At 41.8% G+C, this 23,908-nt stretch overlaps 1 long non-coding RNA gene across 1 annotated transcript in view; it reads right to left on the bottom strand.

Annotated features, from left to right (window-relative positions):
• Positions 1 to 23,908, bottom strand: part of LOC149744714 (uncharacterized) — a 218,216-nt gene that overhangs the window by 1,653 nt on the left and 192,655 nt on the right. The window contains exon 2 of the long non-coding RNA XR_016390891.1: positions 3,426 to 3,649. This is a non-coding gene — a long non-coding RNA (uncharacterized LOC149744714). The remainder of the gene's footprint in view (positions 1 to 3,425; positions 3,650 to 23,908) is intronic.

Here is a 23,908-nt window from a genome sequence, read left to right as displayed (position 1 = left end):
CCCTCCAAATAAAACTATTTGCACTCAAATCTTTGACTCAGTGTCTGCTTATTGGGAAACTAAACTTTGATCCCAGAATGCAAACTCTTTTTTTTTTTTAACTTTTTATTTTGTATTTGAGTCTAGCTGATTAATGTTGTGGTAGTTTCAGGTACACAGCAAAGCGACTCAGCCATACCAGAATGCAAACTGTTAACCACTGCACACAGGCTGTTGAAGAAAACTCATTATCATCCCCACCGGTGATCTCAAAGGAGTGTACAAAAGGTTGGAAGCTGTGGAACCAGGGCTTCTCTCTAAATATCAGCTCTCTGAAATGCACTGAACCCAAGGAACAAGAGCAAGAATCAATCTCCCAAGGTTCACCATGTGGCCGGCCTGAGAAACATCAGAGGAACTGAAATAGGAGAGTCATCACCCTGACAGACATCATCCTTCTAAAATCAAAGCGGGGAAGGATGCTGTAGTCGCATATTTGAGCACTTCTGTGTGTAAAACTTTCCCTTGCCTTGACAGCAGGCTCTGAGTAGATCACGTCTAAGGCAATCATAACGCTGACATCCCAAGTGGTGCACACAGAAAACGCAGATTCAGGACTCAGAATCATTTGCTGGCAATTACGCAAGCAGAAAATCTATAACTGGCCAACGTTAATTCAGTCAAACATCAAGTTGTCAAGGGTTGCCTCCTGGCACCTTATGCCTACAATTATACGTTAACCTTATAATCAGCTAATTCTTCCCTCAAACCCCAGACCAGTAAACCAGTCATTCCCGAGGAACTAAGGCAGACGACATTTCTCCAGGGATCCTGAGCTAAGAATCCAAGATTGACTGAGAGTACAGGTGAGTGGAATTCCTGGTGCTTATCTCTCTGTGGCTTAGTCTCTGTCCTGGCCTCCTGGCAGGTTCTACTTAGGATTCCTCTGGAATCATAAAGGAAAAATAAACCATTTCTAACTGCAGATGCTCAGGGAGGGTGAGAGTGGTGGGAGAACTCCCAGAGGCTCAAGGTTTTTTTGGGTTTTTTTTTGCAAATTCTTGGGTCACTTTATCCACCAGGCAAAATTCAGGTTAAAGGCTTTGTAATATGAACGCACAGCACTCTCCCGGGCAAGTGTGACTTAGTAAGGTAAGAACTAGTCAAATAATTCATTCACTCTCTCCTCCCTGTGTCCATTCATTCACTTATTCCCAAACATTTATTAAACTCCTGGGATTCAGTGAGCACTTTGCTAGGTGTTGTCCTGGAGCTTATGGAGAAGCCCTATAACATTAAAAGCATGAATTCCAGAGTTGTTTGACTTCGTTCATTCTTGGCTCTGCCCTTTACTGACTGGGCTATTTGGCATTTTTTTCCCCAGCCACTCTGGTCTCAGTTTTCTCATGTAGAGAAATATGGAAAACAAGATGTGCATTGAGGGTGGCCATGGGGGTTCAATGGAATGATACATATAAAGCAATTAGAATAGTGCTGCACAGGATAAGCAGTCAGGAGTGTTAACTGTTATTATGGGCTATAAAAGGTGAGAGGCATTAACAAATCATCATTTAATTAATTGATTAACTAAAATTAAAATTTAACTTGAAAGGAAATCACGGTTCTCTTCAGGAGCATGTAAAACCTGGGAGTCGGGAGTCGAACTTCATCTAGAGGAATCAAGGAAAGCAAACCCACTGAAGGGGCATTTCTGCTTTGATCTCAAAGATGGGTCAGAATTAGCTGGATAAATGGAGAGGAATACAGAGTGGTCTCTTTAACCAGTACACACTTTGCTTTCACGTGAATTTACGCCTCTCTGGATTTCATGCAGCAGATCTCTGAAACGACAAAACTGCGTTTAAAAAAGAATCCAGGGTCTTCCCTGGTGGCGCAGTGGTTGAGAGTCCGCCTGCCGATGCAGGGGTCACGTGTTCGTGCCCCGGTCCGCGAAGATCCCACATGCCAAGAGCGGCTGGGCCCGTGAGCCATGGCCGCTGAGCCTGCGCGTCCGGAGCCTGTGCTCCGCAACGCGAGAGGCCACAACAGTGAGATACCTGCGTCCCGAAAAAAAAAAAAAAAAAAAAAAAGACTAATTTACGGCTCCCCAAAAGCTGAATGTCTGGCTGAGCACTAGTGGTAGAGCGTTCGAGTTACTGCTATTACCCCTTGATTTTTGTAGCAGATTTCAAATAGTATTCAGCTATGAGCTTGCCATGGCTTCAAATTCAATAGCACTGAGTTTGGTGGTGGGATATGCAGAGGCATCCCTCACTGGTCTAAGATGAGCACTCAGACATGACTCCAGAATTAGGCAGCCCCTTCTCCAATATCATCACATGTCACTCTTATAAATATGATACCTGGACATGCTTTTCTCCAAACCCTCTTTAACATTTCCAGAATATATGCTATGAGCAACATTCCAAATGCATCTTTAATGTCATGGCAGTAATGGTCTTCCTACATGGTTCTTTTGTTCATTTATGCATTAGTTTGCACTTCATAAACAATCGGCAACCAATACACCTTTGAAAGCTCAGCAATGATCAAGTTTTATGATCACCAAAGGATTTCTATTACGTGAAAATTACAATCAGCCTGCTTATGAAGGCAGATTCACGTTCAGACAGACTGTAAGCACAGGACAGGGCTACAATGCTTCTGTATGAATCCCAGTTTACCAGCTGCCATTTACTAACTGTAACCCTCTGTATCTCAGTTTCTTCAGATAGAGTCTTATATGTTGTCGTGAGGATTAAGTGAGTTAACTATTGTAAAGAGCTTTGCACGGTACTGGACACATAATAATTGCTCAATAAATGTTTGCTATTGTTATCTTTACCATTATTATTTCTATGTATTATGTTTAAATCAATATACAGGATTCACTCATATTCCCAGGGTAGACATTGACAAATATCATCAAAATATTACTTTTGTTGCTACTATAAAATTGTTCAATGGATAGACTATGCTCAGAAATATCAGAGGGAAACAGTAGGGATCTGAATCAGGTAAAAGATAAGGAGAGAATGTGCACCTTGGGGTCAGCTGCATAGTAAGCACATCAGGGCCTACTGTGGACTGACTTGAGCTGCTTTTGCAGGACACTGAGCCTCCTTTAAAATGACAGCTCAGGGACTTCCCTGGTGGTCCAGTGGTTGAGATTCCATGCTCCCAGCGCAGGGGGCCCGGGTTTGATCCCTGGTCAGGGAACTGGATCCTGCATGCCACAGCTGAGGATCTCGCAGGCTGCAATAAAGACCCCACATGCCGCAACAAAGATCCTGCGTGCCGCAACTAGGACCCAGAGCAGCCAAATAAATAAATCAATATTAAAAAAAAAAGAATAAAATGACAAATCAGGGCTCTGTCCTCTATGTACGAGCCCCTGCCCTAAGCTTACGTACGGATGGCAAATTCTGACAACACACTCTTCATACCTGCTTCTCTTCTTAGCTTCCATTTCCGTGCTGCTGTTCAGAGCCTTCTCTTTTAAAAAGAAAGAGTTTATGTTTATCCTCACAGGTGCTGATTCAAGAGCATAGCCAACTTTGGAGTTTGCTTCCAGAAAAATGATTTTTTTCTGCCCCAGACTGCAGGTTGCCAACTGGCAGCATAAGGGATGGATCGGGCCAGCAGATGTGGTTGGTTCAGCCAGAGAAGTCTGTCATAAAAGTAAAATTATCATGTTCTATCGAGCACACCTCTTTGAGCTATCCTTGCCTGCACGACTCCCTACATTACTGCTCCCCGGCACTCAACTTAGTCACACCCTAGTCTGGCCCTCTAGGCATATGAGTTTGCAACCCCTGCTTTAGACTTTGGAAATAAGCTTTTCAGGCAAAGAACCCTCCTTGTTATGAGTATCTAGTTACTTCTCATAATAGTACCCACAGCTATGTGCTCCTGGCTCTATTGCAGTAGTTTTGGTCATGTGACTAAGCACAGGCAACAAAAGGAGGGTGGAAGGATTTTCACCGCTATTCCTGGCCCCTGAAGTGCCCTCTTTTACCCAGCTCGGAAAATAGAATAGAAGGACTTCCAAGGTGGTGGAGTCATCCAACAGAACGATCCGAGAAATCAGTCACTGCTTAGAGGACAAGCACCTGGGAGAGATGCCGAGCCAGGAAACTTCACCTGCAGCCTGTGGTCCCTGAGATCTGGGGTTGTTTGTTACACTTGGCTGACTATGCACTAAACCTGGAAGGCATAAGGGCAGAGGGTTTTCTATATGACAGCATCACAGACTGTTCTAGAGGCCAGAGAGAAACAGAAGAACTGAAGAAAAGCTTAACACAAACGGCCATAAATAAAAACAGAGAAAGTTACTGCCACAAATAATTATATCAGCAGGCTGTGAACAAGCTCAGATCTCATCCTCTCTTAAGTCAGCTTCAAAATGGTATTTTCCAAATGAACTCGCTAGTGTCTCCTGGCCCCTTGTTGTTTTTCCTTTCATTGACTCACTCGCTTTTTGCTATTAGGGTAGATGGGCACTTACTTTACCCTTGCCACAAAACACCTCCGGTTTACTCTTGTCAAACAGTCCAGTGGAATCAGTTTGGAGGGGCTTAGACTGGCGGAGAAGAAAGGCTACTATCTCTGATTTGCAGGATATAAAAATGTTACAGCAACGTATCTGATTGATTCTTTATCCTGCCAGGGACCAAAAACCCCGAGTCCTGGAAGGGTTTATAAAGGCACACCGTCTACAGGGAAAGCACAGAGAAAAGAAGCACTTCAAAGACACACACGTACACACACACACACCTGCAGGCGCACATATTGATATGTTCACTGTAAGTGTCAGTTCATGTCATCCACGCTCCCTGAGTCTGACCTCCTTGAAATATTCCTGGTGTTTTACAGCCTCCGGACACAGAACACCTGCCACCTTCTTGGCCATTAATGCACGACACTTAGAAATGATTCTGTAATTCTTGGGGAGATAAAGGGTTCTGTTGTTGACTTCATACACAGTTTGAGACCAACATTCTAGACTTATTTCTAATTGAATGATACTCAGTATCTTTTCCTCAAATTATTAAAAGGGAAGATGCATATAACTGGAAAAGCATGGGACAAGAAGCCAAAACTAATCTGAGCCTGAATTCTGGCTATGTGGCCATTTCCCTGACTTTTGGCAAATTACTTAAACTTGAACAGCCTCTGTGTCTTCTTTAAATGAGCATAACACCACCTATGCATACAGTTGCTGGGGGACTTTAATGAGATAATGTAAAAAGAAAGACTATATGGTAGACAGAATAATGGTCCCCAACAGATGCCCTCAGTCTAATCCCTGGGACCCGTGAATATGTCACACTAAATGAAAAGGAGAATTAAGGTTGAAAATCACCTGACCTTAAAATAGAGTGATTATCCTAGATTAGATGGACCCCATGTAATCACAAGGATCCTTGCAAATGGAAGAAAGCACTGAAGACTTAGAGAAAGAGATGTGACAATGAAAGCCAGGTCATAGTGATGTCATGTGAGAAGGACTCAACCTGCCATTGCTGGCCTTGAAGGTGGAGAAAGGGGCCACCAGCCAAGGAATGCAAGAGACGAGAAGCTGGAAAAGGTACCAAAAAAAGGATTTTCCCCTGGAACCTCAAGAAGGAATACAGCCCTGCTGACACCTGGATTTTGCTCAATTAGACTTCTGACCTTCAAAACTGTAAGATAATCCATGGTGCTGTTTTACATTGCTAAGCATGTGGTATGTTGTTACAGCAGCCACAGGACACTCATATGGTTACCACAGTGCTGGCCCCACAGTAGACACTCAGAAAATATTGGTTCCCTTTACTTGATTTTTCAAGATATAATTTGAGCAAACCAATGGAGAGGGAGAAACAGAGGAGGGAAAGAGGAAGGTGGAGTGGAGGGAAACTGAGAGAGGGAGGAAAAGAGGGAAGGTGAAAAAAGAGTCAGGACATTGGTTCAAGATGGCGGAGTAGAAGGACGTGCTCTCACTCCCTCTTGCTAGAGCACCAGAATCACAACTAACTGCTGAACAATCATCGACAGGAAGACAATGGAACTCACCAAAAAAGATACCCCACATCCAAAGACAAAGGAGAAGCCACAATGAGACAGAAGGAGGGGCACAATCTCAGTAAAATCAAATCCCATAACCACTGGGTGGGTGACTAACAAACTAGAAAATAATTTTACCACAGAAGTCCACCCACTGGAGTGAAGGTTCTAAGCCCCATGTCAGGCTTCCCAACCTGGGGGTCTGGCAATGGGAGGAGGAATTCCCAGGGAAACAGACTTTGAAGGCTGGCAGGATTTGCTTGCAGGACTTCGACAGGACTGGGGAAAACAGAGACTCCACTCTTAGAGGGCACACACAAAGTAGTGTGCACATCAGGACCCAGGGGAAGGAGCAGTGACCCCATAGGAGACTGAACAAGACCTGCCTGCTAGTGTTGGAGAGACTCCTGCAGAGGTGGAGGGTGGCTCTGTCTCACTGTGAGGACAAGGACACTGGCAGCAGAAATTCTGGGAAGCACTCCTTGGCGTGAGCCCTCCTGAAGTCCACCATTAGCCCCACCAAAGAGCCTCTAGGCTCCAGTGTTGGGTCGCCTCAGACCAAACAACCAACAGGGAGAGAACTCAGCCCACCCATCAGCAGACAAGCAGATTAAAGTTTTACTGAGCTCTGCCCAACAGAGCAACCCCAAGCTCTACCCACCACCAGTCCCTCCCAACAGGAAGCTTGCACAGCCTCTTAGATAGCCTCATCCACCAGAGGACAGACAGCAGAAACAAGAAGAACTACAATCCTGCAGCCTGTGGAACGAAAACCACATTCACAGAAAGATAGACAAAATGAAAAGGCAGAGGACTATGTACCAGATGAAGGAACAAGATAAAACCCCAGAAAACAACTAAATGAAGTGGAGATAGGCAACCTTCCAGAAAAAGAATTCAGAATAATGATAGTGAAGATGATCCAGGACCTCGGAAAAAGAACGGAGGCGAAGATCGAGAAGATGCAAGAAATGTTTAACAAAGACCTAGAAGAATTAAAGAACAAACAACTACAAGAATTAAAGAACAAACAAACAGAGATGAACAATACAATAACTGAAATGAAAAATACACTAGAAGGAAGCAATAGCAGAATAACTGAGGCAGAAGAACGGATAAGTGACCTGGAAGACAGAATAGTGGAATTCACTGCTGTGGAACAGAATAAAGAAAAAGAATGAAAAGAAATGAAGACAGCCTAAGAGACCTCTGGGACAACATTAAATGCACCAACATTCAAATTATAGGGGTCCCAGAAGGAGAAGAGAATGAGAAAGGACCTGAGAAAATATGTGAAGAGATTATAGTTGAAAACTTCCCTAATGGGAAACGAAATAGTCTCCGCAGTCAAGGAAGCGCAGAGTCCCATGCAGGATAAACCCAAGGAGAAACACGCTGAGACACACAGTAAACAAATTGAAATAATTAAAGACAAAAAAATATTATTAAAAGCAACAAGGGAAAAATGACAAATAACATACAAGGGAACTCCCATAAGGTTAATAGCTGACTTCTCAGCAGAAACTCTACAAGCCTGAAGGGAGTGGCACGATATATTTAAACTGATGAAAGGGAAGAACCTACAACCAAAATTACTCTACTCGGCAAGGATCTCAATCAGATTCGACGGAGAAATCAAAAGCTTTACAGACAAGCAGAAGCTAAGAGAATTCAGCACCACCAAACCAGCTCTACGACAAATGCTAAAGGAACTTCTCTAAGAGCAAAACACCAAGAGAAGGTAAGGACCTACAAAAACAAACCCAAAACAATTAAGAAAATGGTAATAGGAACATATATATTGATAATCACCTTGAATGTAAATGGATTAAATACCCCAACCAAAAGACTCAGGCTGGCTGAATGGATACAAAAACAAGACCTGTATATATGCAGTCTACAAGAGACCCACTTCAGACCTAGGGACACATACAGACTGAAAATGAGGGGATGGAAAAAGATATTCCATGTGAATGGAAATTACAAGAAAGCTGGCGTAGGAATACTCATATCAAATGAAATAGACTTTAAAATAAAGAATGTTACAAGGAACAAGAAAGGACACTACATAATGATCAAGGGATCAATCCAAGAAGAAGATATAACAATTATAAATATATATGCACCCAACATAGGAGCACCTCAATACCTAAGGCAACTGCTAACAGCTATAAAAGAGGAAATCGACAGTAACACAATAATAGTGGGGAAATTTAACACCCCACTTACATCAATGGACAGATCATTCAGACAGAAAATTAATAAGGAAAGAGAAACTTTAAATGACACAGTAGACCAGATAAATTTAACTGATATTTATAGGACATTCCATTCCAAAACAGCAGATTACACTTTCTTCGCAAGTGCACATGGAACATTCTCCAGGATAGATCACATCTTGGGTCACAAATCAAGCCTTGGTAAATTTAGGAAAATTGAAATCATATCAAGCATCTTTTCCGACCACAACGCTATGTGATTAGAAATAAATTACAGGGAAAAAAAAGGTAAAAACACAAACACATGGAGGCTAAACAATATGTTCCTAAATAACCAAGAGTTCACTGAAAAAATCAAAGAGGAAATCAAAAAATACCTACAGAAAAAAAACAACAAAAACACAATGATCCAAAACCTGTGGGATGCAGCAAAAGCAGTCCTAAGAGGGAAGTTTGTAGCAATACAATCCTACCTCAAGAAACAAGAAAAATCTCAAATAAACAACCTAACCTCACACCTAAAGCAATTAGAGAAAGAAGAACCAAAAAACCCCCAAAGTTAGCAGAAGGAAAGAAATCATAAAGATCAGATCAGAAATAAATGAAATAGAAATGAAGGAAACGATAGCAAAGATCAATGAAACTAAAAGCTGGTTCTTTGAGAATATAAAGACAATTGATAAACCATTAGCCAGACTCATCAAGAAAAAAAAGGGAGAAGACTCAAATCAATAGAATTAGAAGTGAAAAAGGTGAAGTGACAACTGACACTGCAGAAATACAAATGATTATGAGAGATTACTACAAGCAACTATATGCCAATAAAATGGACAACCTGGAAGAAATGGACAGATTCTTAGAAAAGCACAACATTCCAGGACTGAAGCAGGAAGAAATAGAAAATATAAACAGACCAATCACAAGCACTGAAATTGAGACTGTGATTAAAAATCTTCCAAAAAACAAAAGCCTAGAACCAGATGGCTTCACAGGTGAATACTATCAAACAGTTAGAGAAAGAGCTAACACCTATCCTTCTCAAACTCTTCCAAAATATAGCAGAGGGAGGAACACTCCCAAACTCATTCTACAAGGCCACCATCACCTGATACCAAAACCAGACAAAGATGTCACAAAAAAAGAAAACTACAGGCCGATATCACTGATGAGCATAGATGCAAAAATCCTCAACAAAATACTAGCGAACAGAATCCAACAGCACATTAAAAGGATCATACACCAAGATCAAGTGGGGTTTATCCCAGGAATGCAAGGATTCTTCAATATATGGAAATCAATCAATGTGATACACCATATTAACAACTTGAAGGATAAAAACCATATGATTATCTCAAAAGATACAGAAAAAGCTTTTGACAAAATTCAACACCATTTATGATAAAAACCCTCCAAAAAGTAGGCATAGAGGGAACTTACCTCAACATAATAAAGGCCACATATATGACAAACCCACAGCCAACATCGTTCTCAATGGTGAAAAACTGAAACCATTTCCACGAAGACCAGGAACAAGACAAGGTTGCCCACTCTCACCACTGTTATTCAACATAGCTTTGGAAGTTTTATCCACAGTAATCAGAGAAGAAAAAGAAATAAAAGGAATTCAAATTGGAAAAGAAGAAGTAAAACAAACTGTCACTGTTTGCAGATGACATGATACTACACATAGAGAATCCTAAAGATGCTACCAGAAAACTACTAGAGCTAATCAATGAATTAGGTAAAGTAGCAGGATACAAAATTAATGCACAGAAATATCTTGCATTCCTACACACTACTGATGAACAATCTGAAAGAGCAATTAAGGAAACACTCCCATTTACCATTGCAACAAAAAGAATAAAATACCTAGGAATAAACTTAGCAAGGAGACAAAAGACCTGTACGCAGAAATGTATAAGACACTGACAAAAGAAATTAAAGATGATACAAACAGATGGAGAGATATACCATGTTCTTGGATTGGAAGAATCAACATTGTGAAAATGACTATACTACCCAAAGCAATCTATAGATTCAATGCAATCCCTATCAAGCTACCAATGGCATTTTTCAGAGAGCTAGAACAAAATATTTCACAATTTGTATGGAAATACAAAAGACCCCGAATAGCCAAAGCAATCTTGAGAAAGAAAAACGCAGCTGGAGGAATCAGGCTCCTGGACTTCAGACTATACTACAAAGCTACAGTAATCAAGACAGTATGGTACTGGCACAAAAACAGAAATATAGATCAATGGAACAGGATAGAAAGCCCAGAGATAAACCCACATATGGTCAACTAATCTATGACAAAGGAGGCAGGGATATACAATGCAGAAAAGACAGCCTCTTCAATAAGTGGTGCTGGGAAAACTGGACAGCTACATGTAAAAGAATGAAATTAGAACACTTCCTAACACCATACACAAAAATAAACTCAAATGGATTAAAGACATAAATGTAAGACTGGACACTGTAAAACTCTTAGAGGAAAACATAGGAAGGACACTCTTTGACATAAATCACAGCAAGATCTTTTTTGACCCACATCCTAGAGAAATGGAAATAAAAACAAACAAATGGGACCTAATGAAACTTAAAAGCTTTTGCACAGCAAAGGAAACTATAAACAAGATGAAAAGACAACCCTCAGAATGGGAGAAAATATTTGCAAATGAATCAATGGACAAAGGATTAGTTTCCAAAATACATAAACAGCTCATGCAGCTCAATATTAAAAAAACAAACAACCCAATCCAAAAGTGGGCAGAAGGCCTTAATAGACATTTCTCCAATGAAGACATACAGATGGCCAAGAGGTACTTGAAAAGCTGCTCAACATCACTAATTATCAGAGAAATGCAAATAAAAACTACAATGTGGTATCACCTCACACTGGTTAGAATGGGCATCATCAGAAAATCTACAAAAAACAAATGCTGGAGAGGGTGTGGAGAAAAGGGAACCCTCTTGCCCTGTTGGTGGGAATGTAAATTGATACAGCCACTATGGAGAACAGTATGGAGGTTCCTTAAAAAACTAAAAATAGAACTATCATATGACCCAGCAATCCCACTACTGGGCATATACCCTGAGAAAACCATAATTCAAAAAGACACATGCACCCCAATGTTCATTGCAGCACTATGTACAATAGCCAGGTCATGGAATCAACCTAAGTGCCCATCGACAGACGAATGGATAAAGAAGGTGTGGTACATATACACAATGGAATATTACTCAGCCATAAAATGGATTGAAATTGGGTCATTTGTAGAGATGCTGATGGGCCTAGAGACTGTCATACAGAGTGAAGCAAGTCAGAAAGAGAAAAACAAATATTGTATATTAACGTATATATGTGGAATCTAGAAAAATGGTACAGATGAACTGGTTTGCAAGGCAGAAACAGAGACACAGATGTAGAGAACAAACGTATGGACACCAAGTGGGGAAAGCAGGGCGTGGGTTGCGGGGGTGGTGGTGGGATGAATTGGGAGATTGGGATTGAAATATACACACTAATATGTATAAAATAGGTAACTAATAAGAATCTCCTATATAAAAATAAATAAATAAAATTGAAAAAAGAAAAAAAGAGAGACATGACTTTGGAACCCTTGGACGAGGCCATCAGAAAGTCATGATGTATAAATAATGCCTCCATGCTCCATTCCTGAGCATAAATAGGCATAGTCTCTTTTCTTTAGTCTTAGCAACTGTTCCTTTGAAAGGACGGGGTGAGTGTTTGGATCTGCTGTTATGACAGAGTGGTTGGGTTCATTTTTTTTCGTTAATTCCCTTAATCAAAATTTAAAGTTTCTATTATCTTCCAGGCCCTGGGCTAGATGCTAGAGATGAAGAAATAAACAAAGCCCTTGATAAACTCATTATCTAGAAGGAAAGGCAGACACACAGGCATATAATATAAAATATAATATAAAATATAATATAAAACTTTCTATTGAGAATTAGGAAGCAGTTCAAAGCAAAGATTCTTGAACTAGTCTACCTGGGTTCAGATCCCAATTTTACCAAGTAGTTGCTGTGTGGCCTTGGGCACGTTACTTAACGTCTCTGTGTTTTAGTTTCCTCCTTTGTACGATACAGCCATTAATTGTGTCTATTCTCATTGATTGTGAGATTCAATAAGTTAACATAAATCAAAAGGTTTAGGACAGGAACAGGCTCATAATAGGTGCTACATGCTACCTATTGTTGTTATTATTTGCATTAATACAGAGGAATAGGTATTAAGTGTTATGAAAATACAGAATAGAGAACAGCACACTCTTTGGATTAGAATGGGAAACGGGACCATGTCACAGATTAGGCCATATTGGAAAGATGATTCATATTTTTCAAGTGGCAAAGTATAGGAAAGAAAGTTCCATGCAGGGATCAGGTAAATGCAAACACTAAGGCATGCCAGTTGAAGAAAGAGAGAACAATTTATGAGGGATAACAAGATCTGGGTTGTTTTCAAGATTATTTGAAAGTGTTTTGTTGTCTAAAATAGGATTGAATTGACCAGACATGTCCTCCTTGAGTCTGGCTAAACAGGCTAAAACAGAGCCAAAACTTATTCACTCAATGAAGTCATGATTTTTGTCACAATAGAATTATTTTTTCACTCTTAAGATTCCAGGATTAATCAACTAGACAGTGGAAATTTTTTTAAGAAAAAGTGTTTTGTAAAAATTTAAGTTAATGAAAAATTAGGAAGACTTGCTTTGTTGGCTCTTAGTAGAAACTAGAGGCTGTACCTGCCCTAGAATTGATGGTGTTTGTGTCTATGAAATTTTGGTAATTAAATTAGTGCTGCTAAATGTCAGTTAAGACCTGCATCCCCTAAGTCAATAAAGGAGTCCTTATGTGAGGTAATCTTGGGTGAGGCTTAGCAGCCCCAGGAAATTCAGTTGAGCAAATATGAAATACCTACCGTGTGCCAGGACTAGAAGACTTGTTTGGTCTACATATAAAACCCTAATTCTATGGAGTCTTATTAAAGGAGTACTTACTTACAGGACTTATAAGGACTTACTTATAGGAGCCTTACTAAAGGAATAGGTCTGGGATTTTAGGATTCAGCTCAATAGAAGATCAGTGCCTGAATCCATCACCTTGGCCAACCTCTAATCTCAGTCACTACAGTTCCCCAAGGGCTCAGACTTGCCCTGCAGAGTATCCTCAACCTTTTCACATTCTGTTCTGTGGCTTGCTCCTACACTACAGGCTACAGTGAGACTGAGCAGAGTTGGGAAATTCAGAGGAGTTAAGGCTCCCAGCACAGACTTCAATGTTGGCCTTGATGCTGGGAAGTGGTGGCTGGTTAAATGCCCCACCCTGCCTTCTTCCAGACCTAGTCCTCTGAGAGACATTTGAGTGCCACCGAGAGGTCCCAGTGGGTTGAGCCCTTGTTGTCCACAGCAGTGACATCAATGATACCTTGTTACATTGGCTCTCTCCCTCCTCCCCTGCGTGCCCCTCCTGCCCCTCACTCCTGCTTCCTCGGTCACCTGCCAAAGGAAACTACCTGTATCTAGTCCTTTGTCTTAGGCTCTCAAGGGAACACAACGTAAGACAAGCCCCAGGTATTAGTTACATATTGCTGCTGTAACAAATTACTACATTCTTAGTGGCTTAAACATACTTTATTACCTTATAGTTCTGGGTATCAGAAGCCTAAAATGGGTCCACAGGCTGTGTCCCTTCAGCAGGCTCCTGTTTCCTTTCTGTCTCTAACTCTGATACGCCATCTACATCCTTTAGCTCATGGCCTCCTTTCTCCGTCTTCAGAGCTGGGAGCATAGCATCTTCTAATCTCTTTGTCTCTCTTTTTCCATCATCATATTGCCTTCTGTTTCTAACTGACTCCTCCCACATCCCTTTTATAAGGATGGTTGTGATTACATCAGGGTCACCTGGGTAATCCAGGTAACAGTCACATGTTCTGGGAATTAGAACCTGAGGAGCAGGGGACCATTTTCAGCTTACTACCACCCATGAAAAACTTATATAAGGGAAGGAAAGGTGTATATATAATACAATTATATAAATATTTATGTATTTATTTATGGCTATTATTCTGTCATGAGAAACAAAGAAAGCAATCCTGCCATTTTTGACAGCACAGATGGAACTTGAGGGCATTATGCTAAGTGAAATAAGCCAGACAGAGGAAGACAAATACTGCATGGTATCCCATATATCTGGAATCTAAAAAAAAAATAAACAAACAAAAGTCAAACTCATAGAATCAGAGAGTAGAAAAGTAGTTGTGAGAGGCTTGAGTGTGGGGAAAATAGAGATTGGTAAAAGGATACGAACTTTCAGATATAAGATGAATAAGGTGTGAGGTGACTATGGTTGACAGTACTGTGTTGTATGGTTGAGGTTTGCCGTGAGGCTGGAACTCAGATGTTTTCACAAAAGAAAAAAAAAAGGAAGGGATAGATATGTGAGACGATGGATGTATTAACTAACTAGATGGGGGAATCCTTCTCAATGTACAATATATGTGTGTCAGGTCACCATGATGTATTCTTTAAAGAGCTTATAATTTTGTTTATCAATTATACCTCAATAAAGCTGAAATTAAAAATAAAAAAGAAAAGCAAAAATATCCAAGAGGATGTCGTTCCACAATTCCCCACATTCCTGGCAATATTTGCCTGTGAAATCAAGAAAATCTAAATGGATACCTTACTGATGGTCAATAGTTATATATCCAGGCCTGATGTTGTGTCAATTTAACAACTAACTATGACCTTTTCTTGCTTAGAAATAATTATCAGATCCTGCCTGGCCTTGCTGTGAAGTGGAACATTTTATTCTAACTGTGCAACTCTCAACACTTTCTTCTCTGCCAGACATTAGACAAGATGTCAGATTTGTCATCATACTGGAAGGCTTTTATTAATTATCTTTCAGAGGCAAAGTCCTTTTTGTAATTTATTTTTTCACACCAGGAAAATTCTTCTATTGAACTAAATGTCTATCTTGTTAAACTGGTTTTTTACTGCTAAAGTTTCTTGCTTTGAAAAGTTCCAGAAGAAAAGAAATAAACCCAGCAAAAACTGGCGGTAAGGTCAAGCAAGAATTGATTGTGTTAAGTAGAACACATCATATCCTTCCTCAGCATAGAGTGTAATATGCATCTTTCTTTAAAATCTAACTGCCTAATTAAGGTACAGTTAAGAGAAAAATTTCTCCAAATTGTTATTTGCCTGAATCAGAAGGAATTTAAAGGACTGCTCTTTACAGGCCAATTAATCATATTCTGAAGGACTCATTCATTGATGTAAGTAACATTTATTGAGTGCCTATTATGTGTCAGTGCCAAAAGAGACAAAAATTAGTAAGATAAGGCCCCTACTGTTTAGGAACACAGAGCACAATTGGAAAGATTGATATGTAAATACCTACTTTTAAAACACAATTAAAAGTATAAGAATGGAGTAAGTAATCTAATAGAAAAAGTCAAAAAAAGGACAAAAGTCAATGTTGGTGGGTGTGAATAACGTCACTAGAGAAACCACTGTCCTAGACATCAATTTGGTTGACTGTGCCTGTATACCCTTACCTTTTAAACAGAAGAAGATGCACAGTGGGGAGGACCAGGAATGATGGTAATCCTTGAATTCCCACTTCAGTGCTGCTACTACAATTGCTCATAAGGACTCAGATGTCTCAAGATGGAGACATGAAAAAATTCCCGATGATGAAAAAATCCCTAAAGTCTTGGAAAACAACTTTATTTTTATATTTGTAATAAATTTATTTAATTTATTTATTTTTGGCTGCTCTGGGTCTTCGTTGCTGCATGCAGGCTTTCTCTAGTTGTGGCGAGTGGGGGCTACTCTTTGTTGCGGTGCACGGGCTTCTCATTGCAGTGGCTTCTCTTGTTGCGAAGCACAGGCTCTAGGTGTGCAGGCTTCAGGAGTTGTGGCATGTGGGCTCAGCAGTTGTGGCTCACAGGCTCTAGAGCACAGGCTCAGTAGCTGTGGTGCAGGGGCTTAGTTGCTCCGCGGCATATGGGATCTTCCCAGACTAGGGCTCAAACCCGTGTTCCCTGCATTGGCAGGTGGATTCTTAACCACTGTTCCACCAGGGAAGCCTCACAATTTTATTTTATTTTTTTATTTTTTATTTTTTTGCAGTATACGGGCCTCTCACTGTTGTGGCCTCTCTCCCGTTGCGGAGCACAGGCTCCAGACGCGCAGGCTCAGTGGCCATGGCTCACGGGCCCAGCCGCTCCGCGGCATGTGGGATCCTCCCGGACGGGGGCACGAACCCGCGTCCCCTGCATCGGCAGGCGGACTCTCAACCACTGCACCACGGGGGAAGCCCCACAATTTTATTTTTAAAAGGCAAAAATTCTTGAGAAGATAGAAACTAGAAAATAATTTAAGAAGCAATTTTTTCTGCTTTATATTTCCAGAACAGCAAGTAAGATAATAATATAATATCTAAGTGGAACACAATGTGGTCTCAGATTTCAAGGGAGAAAAAAATAGAGGGAGATCTTCCAGCAGTGAGGAACACCCAGAATAATTCTGGCAAGTGTTTAACGACCAGCTCTCCAAGAAAGAAATGCCTTGATTTGTAACATTTGCCAGTTTCCATGGTGTAAATACTCCCATTATGGCCAATTTCAAGCTACCAACGTGAAGTCGCTAGATGCAGAGTGGGGAAGAGATGCGTGCACAGTTGGCTCCTATGAGCTGAGCAGCTCCAGCCCAGCACTGGGTGTGCCAGTTCCTAATCCTGGGTCATCTGGGCCAAGAATTTGCCTGGACTCTTGCAGGGCCTTTATGAGCATGACCCACCATGACACCAAGTAGAGCTTCCCTCCTTCCCAGGGTGACATTTTATAATCCAGGATGGGGTTACATTACACGTCGAAACAGCCTGGAAAACCGTCACTAATGGAGCAAAATGGCCCACCATAATTTGGTTTTACAGTAAGAGAAGATGCAATGAATCCTTGATCCCTGACCTTGTGTTATTTAAATATTGTTTTTGATGTTTTATCCAGAGTCCTAGCTCAAATGATCAGAGATAATCCTGCCTTCTGACATAATTAGGGAGCTGCTGCTTTGCTAAGCTGGGAATAATCAATATGACCTTGAAAGTTTGTCTATAGTACCATACTAATGTTCAGAACACACACAAGGCAGCCACACTAGTGTCTCCCTAGATACTCAAACATCAGCTACAGACTTTGTTCCAAGGATAAACAGGCTCTAACAGAGAGGGTGCAAATTATGCTGGCCAGCAGGCCACGTATGGCCACTATATCTGTTAGATGGCCTTTAGTTCATGGATTAATTGCTAACATTTAAATATCAAGGATTTTCACTAAGTACGTGGGTTTGAGACAGCACTGGGATTGGAGTCAAACAGAACAACACTCCCCGCATGATAAGGATATCGCCCTGATGGGCAGAATTTCCTCTCCAGATGACCACCGTCCATGCCTCTCTTTATTTGCCCCCGGCAACAAATAACACCTGCCTTTTATTATCCTAGTTGTGCTCTTAGTTTTCCTAAATTAAATTTAAAAGTGATTTTTGGTTCGCATTTGTGTCTTATATAGCTTTTTCTTACACCCAGGCCTCTTCCTTCTTGACCTCCCCGAGCACCCGAGCTTCCCTTTTTCATCCACTAATATTCCTAGGAAAAGGGTCTCCCTTGAATGTGTTGCAGAGAACTCACCTGTGTTGCAGTGAAACTAAAACCACCTTAAAAGCGTCTCCAGTATTCTCCTCTTGGAACTGCTTCCATATTTACTGTCTTCTGTATTCTGGGGAGCTGAGTCAGCCTGGCCCATTACTCAAGTTCATGTTTTTTCAGAGCATCAGACCCTTCCTCTTAGCCCGCTTGTTCAAAGGCAACAACATTTTAGGGCAATAAAAGTGGCTTACTGCTGGTTTCCAAAGACCGAGGACATCCCCTCCCTCAGCTTCATTGCAATGGCAAATGACCCCCCTCCTCTCTGATCTCTACAACAAGCAGGAAGAATCTTCAACCTGCTTCTCACTAAAAGCAAACAAAAAAGGCGTATCTAGATACAAATATACTAAGTCCCCAACCCCCTCCCTCATTATTATTACTGCATTAAATTTAGGTGTGGATGAGCCAGTTTCTTCTTCCCATCAAGCAAACGTTCATCAGGTTTTGAACTGAGAAGAAAGAACACAGCTGAGCTGAAAAGTTTGAAAAGGACGGTAGATTTTTTTTCTCATGCCTATTTGAGTCCAGAAGTTCAATTACCTGAAATTTCATAAGTCAGTCCTTAGGATATTTTCAACTCAAGCTAGATTAATGCAATAGTCAAAGTTTCTGCTAATCCTACTGCTCTTTCAGAGTAAGTTTGAATCTTCTAATGGAAAAATAGTACATCTCCCCAGTAGTCAAATTTGGAGGAGAAGCAATCTTCTTCAAAAATTATACAGTGGAAAATGTGATCATATGAAGGTATCCACACTAGGCTGGGAGACTACACTAGATAGTCAGACATCAGCTACAGACTTTAGTCTAAGGGCAAATGAGCAAGTAAGCAAAGGTGCATAAGCCCCATCTGAACACTCTGTTAAATGGCCAGCAAGGCCAGCATCTAAGTGGGAGGTGCTGAGAGCCAGAACTCAGGCAGTGGGAAAGGGACTGGGGAGGAGGGAGAGCTGGGTCTCAGCTATCGCCCTGGTTTCCCTGGGACTGTTTGGGATCTAGCCCATAAAGTCCCGTCTCCCAGGAAACGCCTCAGTCCCAGGTATCCTAGCCCCAGAAGGAAATTGACATCATACTCAAATTGAGCCATTTAAGGAGGGAAAGATGTAGGAACTAGCAAAAGGATGGGCAGGGTTGGGGAGAAGGAACACAGGGCACAGGGAAGCATCCCAGTAAGAGTAGGGCACATTTACCTCATCTAAGCCTGAAGTCATAGGAGAGGAGATGGTTTCCAGACCCAACAAAGAGAGCTACATAGAGGGGGCTCCCTGTGACCCCCAGTAGAGGGACACTGCAGACTGCAGAAACTTCCTCTCCTCCCTGCTTCTAAGTGCTTGCCCTAGTCCCCCAGTGGCTCAAGAATTGATTGGCAAATCATAGCCCACAGGCCAAATTCAGCCCACTGCCTGTTCCTGTCAATAAAGTACTGGAACACAGACAGGCTCATAGATCTATGTGCTGTCATGTCTGCTTTCACACAACAATACAGAGCTGCTCTCTAGGAAAAAGTTTGCAGACTCCTCGGCTAAGGCCCTGGAAGCCAGAGGTCAGGGGACCTCCACATGGAGCAGAGGGCAAGGTGCAGAAGGGAAAGGAGTGGGCCTGAAGGGGCCAGTGAAGCTACTCAGTGCACTCCTCCCCCGTGATATCAATCACAAAACTGGAGAACTACTGGGAGAATCTAGGCCAAAAAGCTGAAAACAGAGGCATCCACAATTACCCTGAGTGTGAACAAAGCCATGAGCTTCTCAAGCAGCTGTCCATGAACCAGTCCTTTCCGAATTAGGCTACTGCAGAGAAGGTATCATTGTGGAAAGATGGGATTTGAAAAGCCCAGAGGCACTCAGCCTCTTCACAATATTATTTGTGTGAGTTTTCTGTAAGTTCAATATTTTTAAAAAACCTTTTTTTTTTTCAAAATCCAAAGAAAATACTGTAAGTTAGTAAACAGGATGTAGGGGTTTACTTCATTCTTTGGAATAAGAGCAATTAAATATTTCACAATAATTCTCAGTATCTGTGTGACAAATATTAATTGAGCACTTACTACCTGCCAGTCCTGTACTAGATACTGGAGACAACATAGCAAGCAGGACAGATGTGTTTCTTCTGCCCTCATGGAACTTAATTCTAGTGTAGGAGATACTAATGAACAAGTAAAAAATAAGCACAGAGGATAATTTCAGAGTGGCAAATTCTACAGAGGAATGAAAGCTGAATGACGTGGTGGGGAGAAGGACAGTAGGTGGCACAGAAAAGCATTTTTGATGAGGAGAATGATGAGGATTTTGTCTCGCCAAGCTGGGGGAAGATCATTTGAGGCGGAGGCAGCAGCAAGCGCAAAGGCAGGGCTTGGTGCAGGGATACGCCCAATGATGCAAGGAAGGCCAAGGCGGCTGGAAGGCAGTACGGTGGATGAGGCCAGAGAGTTAGGTGAGGCCTCATGGCCTATGATGCTGCGCAGAAAAGAGTTAACACAGCAAATCTGAGAATGCAGCCTTGGAATGGATTGTTTGCAAGGTTGGACCTTGACCGGCATCTGGGAACTTGGATTTCAGGAGGGTTCCCACCACCCTGATAAGGGTGCCTCACTGTGCCACAGCTGTTTTCACAGTGTGGTTTACGCTGAACTGCATCCTTCTGAGAGCCTGGAATTTCACTACATACAGGGCTGAAGGACCTCATGGGACCAGCACCCAATACAAACTCAGGGTACTCAGTCTCTAGTGAGTCTGCCTGGTTGGCAACATTTCACATCTGTCGTTACAACTTCTTGCTGGAGGAATGCTCTTCTTTGTGACTCCACTGGGAGAGGACTCTTGTGCCTGGTTCCACTGACTTCACCCCATGAACCTTTTCCCTTTGCTGACTTTGCTCTGCATCCTTTCCCTGTAATAAATCTTAGCCATGTGTATGACTATATCCTGAGCCCTGTGAGTCCTCCTAGGGGGTCACTGACACTGGAGGTGGCCTTGGGGACCCTGACACAAACTGCGGTATTTCATTCATTTTCTCTGAGCCAGAGCCCAGGGGAAGCCCTTTACATAAACTTCCCCATGTAATCCTCACCACAAGTCTCTGAGGTTGGCAGCTCCTTCCCGTTATCACTGCCACCATTTTACAGATGGAGTTAATTAGATTGTTTCCGTACCTCACTCAAGGTCGCCCAGCTGAGCCTGATGGAGAATCCAAGTGGTTTAACTCGCGATCGTATGATTTACCCTCCGGGGTCACCCACAGGGTACACACGGCCTGCCGAAAACTCAGAGATTTTTGGCATATTTGTTTGACTTCCACTACAACTGGTTGCCCATTTTAAGACTTTGATCTGTTTTATCATGAGATGCTCCAGTGAAGTTCATTCAAGCTCCACCTCTTAATCTTGATAGTGATTTGAGACTTTGTTGTAAGAAAGGCTGTTAAGATTTGGCAGTAAGATTCTTCAAGGGTGATAAATATCCCTTTAAAGGGACTGCATATCCATTGACTGAACAACTCTGTCCTAAAAATGAAAGTCACACTTGGGAGATGGAAGGGTGGGTTATGAAAATGCAAGTTAGAATGACTTTATTGGTTGAGCTGAATTCAGCTCCTCGTGTCAGAGAGAAATGTGAGTCGGATAGGTTCCTACCAAAGCGAAGTCTGAGGCATTGTAGAATGCAGGCATCGGTATCAGTGCCTTGTAATGGATTGTGCTGTCTGCTGTTCAAAGTCAGCAGCAGAAAATGCCAAGATGCTATTATTTCCATTACCCTGGGACTTACTTGTATTCTTCTGAAAAAAAAAAATCTCTTTAGGCCTGACTTCCTTTGTCATCAACGTTTCTCAAAGTGGGTTACATATATCACTGTGGGATGTGAGATAATTTTAGGCAGTATACTCAGATGAACATTTTTTTAAAATTTTGGTTATTGTCTTTATTTCAATGTTTGCCTCCTATTTATAGTAAGAAATGCTGATTTTCTGTTTATGGTAATGACAGATTATGTCCTTTCTTAATATATTTGTGCCAAATAGTAAATTGATTTAAATAAAAGTAAACGTGAAAGAGAATATGGTTCTATTAAATATATATATATACGTGTGTGTGTGTGTGTGTGTGTGTGTGTGTGTGTATGTATTTATATATATATGAAAGATTTAAGTTGGAGAAACCCTGAACTGGATAACTTGTCTGGGAAGGTTTGCAGACAGGGAATTTCAACCAAAGGCAGGAAGAGTGAGATGAAAGTAGGTAATAGTCAGAATCAAAAGAAAGTGAAGCTATGATAAACTTTACATCAGTGGTTCCCAAAATGTGGTCTCTGGACCAGCAGCTTCCCTATTACCTGGGAGCCTGTTGTAAATGCAGATTCTCAGGCCCCGCCTCAGACCCACTGAGTCAGAAACTCTGGTTGGGGGCGGGGGCACGGCAATCTGTGTTTTCACTAGTCCTCCTGGGGGGTTCCAATGCCCACACATTTGAGAACCACAGCGTGAGATGATTCACCATTCATGCATTCGTTCAATAAATGCAAATGAAGCACCTTCTATACACAAGGCGCACTTCACACTCAAAGCCTTGGGAAGCCACAAAGGAAGACATTTTAAACATTTTACTAAAGACGCAGGACACATGCTGTGAGTGAACCATGGTGAATTCTGATGAGCAGAGCCTGAGCCAATGGGTCTCTGCTGTACGCAGAGGCTCTGGGACTTGGAGCGTGATCTCCCAGATTGTTTTCAGGGGAGACATCCCGGTGTGACCAAGACATATATTCATTTTACTGTCATTGACTGATCAAACACTTATTGTCATAGAGCTGAGGAAACATTGGCCAAGAATTAAATGTCCTTGGTTTGCTGGAGGCAAGTGTGCATACAAATTGATCATCACAGTGAGGCAGTCCCGGCCTCCTCCTGTGTGTCGAGCTGAGACCTTCGAGCCTGGGGACACTTCTATCTGGAGACCAGGAGTGATGAGGCCGCTGGTCAGCTCTGCCATGGCGGAGCAATTCCTCACAAACTAGGGTCATAGGGCCATGTCCTCGGTTATATTCCTGTGGGTCAACTAACCGGAAATGGATTAGAAAATGATAGAGGAAGAATAAGGGCAGAAAGAGGAACATTTTGTCTCATCAAGGGTTACAGCAACTGAATTGACTTTCCCCAGGAAACCGGCTCGGTGAGGATCATATTTGCAGCTAAGAAGGCAGCCCCTGCATCCAAAGGTGTGGCAGCTGTGGATTTTAAATCCAAGCACTTGTGACTTTGAAAAGAGAAGAGATGGAAAATTTTTTTTAATTTAATTAATTTATTTGTGGCTGCGTTGGGTCTTCGTTGCTGCGTGCCGGCTTTCTCTAGTTGCAGCGAGCGGGGGCTACTCTTCGTTGCAGTGCACGGGCTTCTCATTGCGGTGGCTTCTCTTTTGGAGCATGGGCTCTAGGCGTGCGGACTTCAGAAGTTGTGGCTCGTGGGGTCTAGAGCGCAGGCTCAGTAGTTGTGGCGCAAGGGTTTAGTTGCTCCGCGGCATGTGGGATCTTCCCGGACCACGGCTCAAACCCGTGTCCCCTGCGTTGGCAGGCGGATCCCCAACCATTGCACCAGCAGGGAAGCCCCAAGAGATGGAAATTTATACTGCACTTTCTCTGTGAATGTTGGAAGGAGCATAAAGTGGCCCAATACAGCAGCCACGTGTGCCTATAAGCTGTTTTGTAAGGGAAGAATGCACACTAGATTTCAAAGACTTGGTATAAAAACAGGATGTAAAATATTTCATCTGTAAATTTTTATACTGCTTACGTGTTGAAATGACACTACTTAGATATATCAGGTTAAAGAAAATATATTACAATGAATGTTACCTGTTTCTTTTTACTCCTTTCAATGTGGCTACCAGAAAATTTTAAATTATGTACCCGTCTTGGATTAGATTTCTATTGCACAGC

The sequence above is a fragment of the Delphinapterus leucas genome, chromosome 20, assembly GCF_059928025.1.
Source record: "Delphinapterus leucas isolate spDelLeu-1000000601 "Yukka" chromosome 20, BTC_Dleu_Yukka2, whole genome shotgun sequence".
NCBI classification, from domain to species: Eukaryota; Metazoa; Chordata; class Mammalia; order Artiodactyla; family Monodontidae; genus Delphinapterus; species Delphinapterus leucas.
This window is presented reverse-complemented; position numbering and strand designations above follow the sequence as displayed.